Source organism: Anas acuta, chromosome 20 (genome assembly GCF_963932015.1).
Source record: "Anas acuta chromosome 20, bAnaAcu1.1, whole genome shotgun sequence".
In the NCBI taxonomy this organism is placed as follows: domain Eukaryota; kingdom Metazoa; phylum Chordata; class Aves; order Anseriformes; family Anatidae; genus Anas; species Anas acuta.
The window spans coordinates 4,095,302-4,103,385 of NC_088998.1; the positions used below are offsets into that span (position 1 = coordinate 4,095,302).

At 48.5% G+C, this 8,084-nt stretch overlaps 1 long non-coding RNA gene across 1 annotated transcript; it reads left to right on the plus strand.

Moving 5' to 3' along the window:
* Positions 1-221: 221 nt before the first annotated feature.
* LOC137842754 (uncharacterized) lies at positions 222-4,388 on the plus strand. Its single transcript, XR_011089202.1, has 2 exons — positions 222-1,517; positions 1,795-4,388. It is a non-coding gene; the product is annotated as an uncharacterized lncRNA (long non-coding RNA).
* Positions 4,389-8,084: the final 3,696 nt, after the last annotated feature.

Consider the following 8,084-nt stretch of genomic DNA (forward strand, 5'->3'; position numbering starts at 1 on the left):
TTCTCCAGCTTTTAATTTTATTTGTTTTCTTCATGTACCCAAAGAAGAGTTACAGCAGGGATACTGCTTTCTTCACACCCTTTCTTACTCACTTTAGTAAGTCCACCAGGAAACGAAGTGCGGCATGTCCTGGCCACACAAATCCCTGCACACACACAGCTGCAGCTTTTGATTTCAATGCGAGGGTAAATTGGCTTCATCTCATCATGGGAAGACTCTTTTTAAGCCCAGAAACAGCTCTCCACACTTCTTCCCTCCTAGGGTGCACCCGAAGGAAAATAAGCAGTCATCTGTAATCATATGGCTAATGAGGGATATTGATTAATGAGGCAGAGGGAGGCAGGACCAGGCACAGCCCGTGCCAGGCAGGAAGGGGCTGAGCACAGACCCGTAGGGATGGTTTTTGAGGTGGGAGACTGCAAGGTGAGACGGGGGCAGAGGACTTCCCAGGAGGTGCTGCCAGCCCCTGTATCTGAGGAATCAAGCTGAGAAGGCAGCGAGAAGCAGGTGTGAACATTTTTCTGCCTGCCTGGGGAAGAGTTTGGAGATGGGAAGCTGGGCCAGTGCGGACAAAGGGATGTTTCTGCATTTACTGCCTCTCTCCCCCTGTGTGCTGCCTCCAGGCCACCCGAGCTGAACGCTCACAGCTTGCACTGAAGTGTTGGAGAACTGAAAGGGCCTGAGGCTGTGCTGGCTGGTCCCTGGCATCTTGCATTTCAAATGCCCTCAAAATGATGGATTTGATGCTTCCTCTTTTATTTATTACATTTAAAGCATTTTTGCCAGGGGGGGTAGCTCAAGAGAAGACACAGCTTATTTTCCTGAGGATCCCAGGGGCCGGGCTCTCTGGCAGCTGCCTGCAAAGCAAAAGGCAGGAGCCCACCAGCAGCCAGGCATGCAGCAATCTGCTCTCCTGGGGGGGGGGGCAGAGAGGGGCCAGGGGCAAGGCAGGGAGGAAAGGTCCACCTGGCTCAGGAGCAGGAGGCGGCAGCCAGCAGGGAGTCATTTGCAGAGCTTTCCTCCCGGCCGCTGGGCAGCGATTATCGATGCCACGCAGCTGTAAATGTTCTCTCGGCGGCTGGGACCTGGGAGCGGAGAGTGCGGCTCAGCTGAGTGTGTTATTGGATTAGCAGCTGATTAGAGCTGTTAAGAGTCCACTCTTGAATAATCAACATGGTGCTTTTTGGCTGCTGCGTGGTGGTGGGAGGGGGAAGGAGGCAGAGCAGCCAGGCTGGCTGCTGTTGGTTTGTAGCTAAGCCCTGGGCATTGCTATCAGCAAGCCCTGCTCAGAGGACAGATGTGGTGCCCACCTTCCCCAGGTCCAGGGCGTTAAATCTCCACACTGATGGGATGTCGGTTTGCAGGGGGACCCCTTCTTTCCCTGACAGATATTTCAGACCATGACATTTCCTACCAGCAGGGTTAGGATCTGAAGATTCTTAACCCTATGGGAAGACAGCCATGCAGCTTGATGGTGTGCTGAGTCTTGTGGTGGGCTCGATCCATCGTGAACCAGGGTAAGAACGTAGTGCACTGGAGACTAAGGCTGTTTGGTTTTGGTGCTGGAAAAGTCAAGTGGAGGAGGTCCAGGTCTTGTAGGGGTATGGAAGAGCTGACTCCCTCTACTGAGCTAACACAACGGGTGGAGATGGTGTGGGCATGTTGGGTCCCCCTGCTTGTAAAGGGAACTCACTGGGCAGGGCGAAAAGGGCAGGGGAGCTCTTCTGATGAAGAGTTCTTCTAAGTGCCAGTGAGATCAAAAGCTTAGCAGGGGCTTATGGTGTTGTGCTTTAGTGTAATCCTATAGAGACGAGGCAAGGCAGAGGCTGAAGGATGAAGCTGAGCTAGCGAGGCTGGGCTGGGAATGCTTTAGATGAAGAAGGCACAGCGTTCTCCGTCCTTTGCTTCTCCTCCAGACTGATGCCCAGCAGCATGTGGGTGAGGAACAGATAAAAAGCAACGTGCCTCCTGGCCTTCCTCTTTCTCTTTCCACTCATTATAAATTTTTAAGGTAGATTTGTCCTCTTATTCAGCCATAACTTCCCCTGGAGAAGCTTCCTACAGCCACCTTGCGGCAGGAGCCCTCCTGTTCTCCTTTGATGTGTTGGTTTGCTCCCCGGAGCTGAGTCCTCCTGGTCTGGAGAGCTCAATTCACCACCAGCTTCACGCACCCTGCTTTTCCCCTCAGTCATAGCGCTCTTGTTCCCACTAAAATCAATGGCATGGCAACTGTGTGAGCGAGGGGAGAATTTGATATCACAAGGAATAACAAATCACAGGCATATCAAGTGTGCCCTGATATCCAAGGGCACGGAGCGGCAAGGACCAAGGAGATCCCTTGCTCACTCTTTCTCTCCCTCTGCCTGTCTCCGAGGATCAGTATTCTCCTTCCAGAGACCTGTAGGGGTCACAGTTGGATTGTGCAACATGCTGTGAGCCCGTCCTTGGGAAGGGAAACCATTCCTGCTGAAGTATTGACCAGAAAGCCAGAAGGACACCAAGTGCCCTCTGCACACAGGCCACTGCCTCAAACCCCACTCAGAAGTGGGCTCCTACACATCTTCTGCCTATTTCTGACACTAAGGCCCAGATGTCTCCCATGGGATGTGTTTCTTAGCTTCAATGTAGTGAAACCAAATGTGTTGCAGGTTGGAAAGAGCCAGTCTCAAGTCCATGCACAGGAGGGTGTGAGGAACCAAGATTTTATTGGGACAGTTCTATAATGGAGAGGAAAGAGGAGAAGTGATGCTTTAGATAACGTGATTTATACCTGCACAGCCCTATCAAGGGAAGGGAGAGGGACCCAATTAGTAACTTGGAACCTAATTAAAAAGGCTCAAGCCAAAGACTTCTGTCTGTGTCCAGGTTTCTTGTTCATATGAATATTGGTGGACCATCAAGATTGGTGTGAAGGGGCTTTGCTTCCTGCTTGTCTAACCTGATCTTACTCAAAACCACGTGGTACTAACCTCAAAAAACAAAATCCAGGTGACAGAACTTGAAGAACATCAGGATATGGGCAGACCTGAAGTGAAATGGATGTGGCAGTTCCTGAAACCCTAACCTGGTTTCCTCTGGGGTCATTACTCATCCCTGCAGTTCCCTCACGAGACTGTGAAGGTTTATCTTAACTTCCAGATTCAAGCCTCCCATAACAGAAGTCAGAGGACATGTGCAAGACCAGGCAGCAGCGTGCTAGAGGTGTGACCTGTGCCTGGACAGATTCCTATTCCCCACATGAAAGCAGTTGCCCCAGCAGGGTTTTTCTGCCATGACAGCACCACTCTGGTCCTTCTTCCTTCCACTGGGTAGCAGAAAGTCTTCGTCAGGTGAGCCTGATCCAGTCTCCATCAAAAGCAGCAGCCCAGAAACAGCATCACCCATCTTCATTCTCCAAGGTCCCTGTGGACACACACCCACAGGAACTCTCCAGTCACGGTCAGAGATCCCTTCCCATGCCTGCACTGCACCACAAATTAGGATCTGGCCATGACGCTCACAAGGATGGACCCGTTCCACTGTGCGATAATTAAATTGCCTGTAATTATGTTCTTGACAAGTGAAATACAGGCAGTAAATGATCCTAACATTCTTCGCTCCCTCCCTCTTCCCAAGACTCCCCCAGCTGCCCCTCCCCTCTAAATGCTGAATTATTTTACAGTTGATAGTTCCTTAGATTTGCCGACCTTTAAAAGCTGAACACTACATGCCTGTTGAATTTTAATCAATTTATTTTTTTCAACTGGAAATGTCAGACTTCTGTACGGAATTACTTGGTGCCGGCTGATGTGACAAAGACTCAAAGTTCAGCATCTGAAGCCGCGGAGGAGCAGAGAGTTGCGTGCATTAGCACAGATAATTTGCAGGATGTGAAAATGAGAGCAGGAGTGAGGGAGCATATATTTTTCATTAGCTTTGGTTTAGAGGGTTCGGGGACCTGCATTTATTTCATCCAGTGAACTCTGGCCTCATTAAATCCAGACCGTGGCTGGTAATGACTGGAAGTAAGAAGCTGTGGAGGCCACTAAGGGCAGGAGGCAAAGTGAGTTCTTTGCAGGAGCACGGAGAGAACCTCAGTGGATGGGGGAGCACCAACCTCTGCTGCTCTGCTGTGTTGGCTCCACGGTGCCGAGCACAGGAAGGTGCCAGAGGCCCAAACCATCCACCATCCTGCACTGGTGCAGTTTGTTAATGCACATTACACCGCCTACTTCACGCTGCTCCAGAAGAGTCCAGCAAAGCTTCCACTTGCAGTGTAGCTTTCCCAACCTGAGTGCAGGGTTGATTAAACTTCTCACTAGCGTTGAGCTTGGCCGGCATTGCCTGGAAGGATTAAGCATTCCCCAGCTGGAGCAAAGCCCTTCCACAAAGATGGGAGGAGGTTTAGTGGCAAACACAGACCTGCAGACTGATTCCTGATGGCAGAGACCATGGCAGTGAGCACACACCAGTGAGGAACCCTGCTGTCCTTACAGGGATTTGCTGGCCTTCACTGTGCCTTTGGCATCGTGTTTGTGAGCAGTGGCTACAGCCAGGGCAATGCTGGGAGCTGCCCTGCCTCCTTTCTGAGCAGGAATTTCTCCATGGTCAGTGGCTGGGTAGCTCCATGTTAGTCCTGCCACGCATCACCTACTTCCTACTCTGTTGTTTCAAGCTAAAGTTATCACCTTCTGTTTTTCTTGTATCAGCGGCCTCTGGTGTTTCCCTGTAGTGCTGTAGTCTGTTCTAATCTTGGGCCATGACAGCCTACAAACAAGTTTTTGTCCTATTAAAATTTAATTCCTTCTTTGGAATAGAGACTTCTCATCGCACAGAACCGGATGGATAAATGTTTGCTAAGGTGACAAGGATTGAGTATATTTAATCTTCTTCCTTCTCTTTAAAAAACTGTGCCCATCGTCGCCTCTTGGCACAGGTACCTTAAAATCAATAATGAGCCTTGCAAGTGGATCTGTGATAAAATATGGTCTATCCTTCTCCATTGAACTGTAATAAGCATCTTTTTCAAAATCGTGCATGCGCCTACACGCAGCAAGAATAATGTGGTGGCTGCGTAGGTTCAAGGAAAGTTCCAGTGCTCTGGTCTTCCCAGAGACTTAGTAAGTTGAGGTACACCTCAAATCCAAGTATTCTTCCAGGATTACAGACTGCATTGAGTAAGAGATGTAACTTCTGGGAACTTGCCAATGGAAAGGGCAATTCTTCATGTGTCCTGGTCCTACACCCTCTCTAAAGCTTTGCAGCTGTCCAAGGCCATGGTCAAGGATCCTTTGGTCTGAGACAACACCGCAGACCTTTTATTGTGTTCTCATTTCACTGAAATGGATTTTAATCAGGAAATACTCATGGACTGACATCAGTTCTCTCTGGGGCAAATGGGCCAGGTTAGATGAGTTCCCAACAGGGAGAAGCGTAACAGAGAGGTGCAGAACTGAGCCATGGTGCTGAGATGCACGGGGCTGACACCAGCAGAGTACAGACTCCCTGATTTAGACCAGCTCTGAAGGAGGCTGAGGCAAAGACTTGAGTCTGTGTTTTCCATGTCTTACGTGGCTGTGCTAATTATCATTATATTGACTCATCCGAGGGAGCATGTTTCTTGGGCTCTTCAGCCATTAACATTTTGAAATTTCATTTTTGCTCTGAGGAAGATGGAAAATTCCTTTGGAATTCTAAGTTTTGCAAGCAAGGGAATCACTGAATCATTCCTACTGTGTAGCTATGTCTTTTTTTTTTTTTTTTTTTTTTTTTATTTGCAGGTCCTTCTCCAACTCTCCCATTTGAAAAGTCCTTAGAGAAAACTGAGTGTATGGAAAGCAGCCCAGGCTTACTAACTCTTCATCAGTATTCCCTTTAAAGAAGGCAAATGTTATTATCCTCCTTGCCAAAAGGGAGTGTGAACACATCTGCTCCTCCACCCACCCTCTTGGCACCCCCTCCCAACACAGACTCCCACAGCTCACCCTCTGTCACAGCTCGACAGCCCATTACAAATGGCAGTGTTTAAGCAAGGTCTTGCTCTTCGTTTATAGCCCTCTCAGTCACTCCGATGGGTTCCTTCCCTGGCCTTTCGCAGCCTCCGTTTGCTGCAGGTTAAGAAAATGTCAAGCTCATTTGGAAGAGCCTCGCCCCTCCTCGCTTTGCTGCAGCCATTAGTGGTCCTCTCCTGGCTGCAGGAGGCTGACATTTACATCGCAGGCTAGGGTGGGAATAATAGCCGTTAAGTCGGACTTTGTTAATCACCAGTTATGTCCACCTTCAGAAATCAGCTCAGGTGGCCCGAGCTTATTTTCTTCATTTCCCCTCTGTCGCACTGTCATCTCCCCATCCACCCCTGCCTGATCCTCCGCCCTCCCACCCCATCTCCGCTTATTTATTGACTGCGGTGACTGCGGTGGTGAAGTGTCACTCTATTGAAGACAGAATAAAAAAAAAAAAAAAGGAAAATACAAGAATTTTGGAGACAAGATTGGATTTGTGAATTTACTTCTCCTCATACACAGTCATCTCTCCCAATTCTTCCCATCCCTCTTGAACCCACTGGGGAAGAAGTCAAAGGCAGAGCTAGTGATGAAGAGGGTTGGAGAATGCAATTGGTCCTGCTTGTGTTGGAGATCCTTGGGCACTCTGGTTTTCAGGGGCAAGGTAACTTCAGCAAAGAAAGCAGGTGCTGCCCGTTGCATTTTTCTAATCCAAACAGCACTGAGCCAGAAAAAGGAGCTGGCATTCCCTGCTGCTGGTGAGTCTCATGCACGTGGTGCTGTTTGACAAAGGGATGGATTAGGTGACCTCTGCAAGTCCTGTTCATCCCCAATTTTCTGTGATGCTGCGAGGGTGACATTTAAGGATGAGATCAAGTCTGGAAACAGTGGCTTCTGTGAGGCTCTACTAATCACAAGCTTCATTCAGATTTGAAAATGAGTTTTGACCAGGGCTATTGATTTCCCTTCTTGCTTTGCTTTTCCGATGTGTATGCATATGTGTGTGTTTGCAATTTTAACCTGAAAGACTGGAAGGCACCACTCCCCCCTCTTCCTGACTTCTGTGCACCTCCCCTTTGAAGCCCCAGTAAGGGACTTCATTAAAAAAAAGCAGACTGCAGCAGTCAGGAAGTGAACGGGAGGAGAAGTAAGAAGAACTGATGAGGACAGCAAGTGTTTGAAAGCTGAAGAAGAAGGGGAGGAGCTGTGCCAGATGTTGCCAGCTGTTGCTCGGCGCGTGGGTGTCACAGCAGCCCACCCCACAGAGAAGAACAAGCCCACAAATCAAGGCATTGTGCTATGGCCTTGCTGCTGTCCTTTCCTATTTTAGCTGACACCTCTCCCCAGCCCTTTTTCTGTCCTGCTCTCGTAGTCTTCGTTCACCAACATCACTCCTGGGTGCTCTGCTCTGTGCTCTGGCCCTCGCCGCTGTGTCTGATTGCTGTCAGACAGCTGTTAACAAATGGGAAAGGGGAGTGGGGGAAACTGATCTTTATTCATACGACTGAAGTCCTCTAAACACATGAAATCAATCCAGCCTGTGTGTTTAGTGCATATAAAAATAAAAATATATAAAAAAAATAAAAATCTGCTCATTTCATGCTTCTCTTTTCCCTTTTTAAAATTTGCTCACTTTCCTGGAGTGACACTTTGCTCTGTCATCAGAAAGGGAGTGCTGACGTGTAATCCTCCTCTATGTCACATTGCTCCCTGTGTACGTTTGTCTTCTGCTGGCACCCAGAAGGTTTTCTCTGGGGTGTCAGGGTTTTCTGAAGCCCCCCCAGGCAGAAGAACTTGACCACAACTCACTGACAAACCATGCCAAAAATCACATTAATCCCTTGTGTGCCTCCCTTTCCTTTCTCTCCCATTTGAACAAAGAATATTAGTGATAGCGTAAAATGGAATAATTTGTATGGCCAGAAATAAAAAGCCGGTTGTCCATCTAACCCTAAATCTATTCCTGATTTAAATTCATTATGCCATCTTTATTCTTTTGTTCACTTAGTATTTCTCTCCGGGACCTTCACCTTATTCTGTGTCTAACACTTATGCCTTTCGAGAGTGGAATAGTGAAAAGCAACGTAGGAGAATGATGTCTGG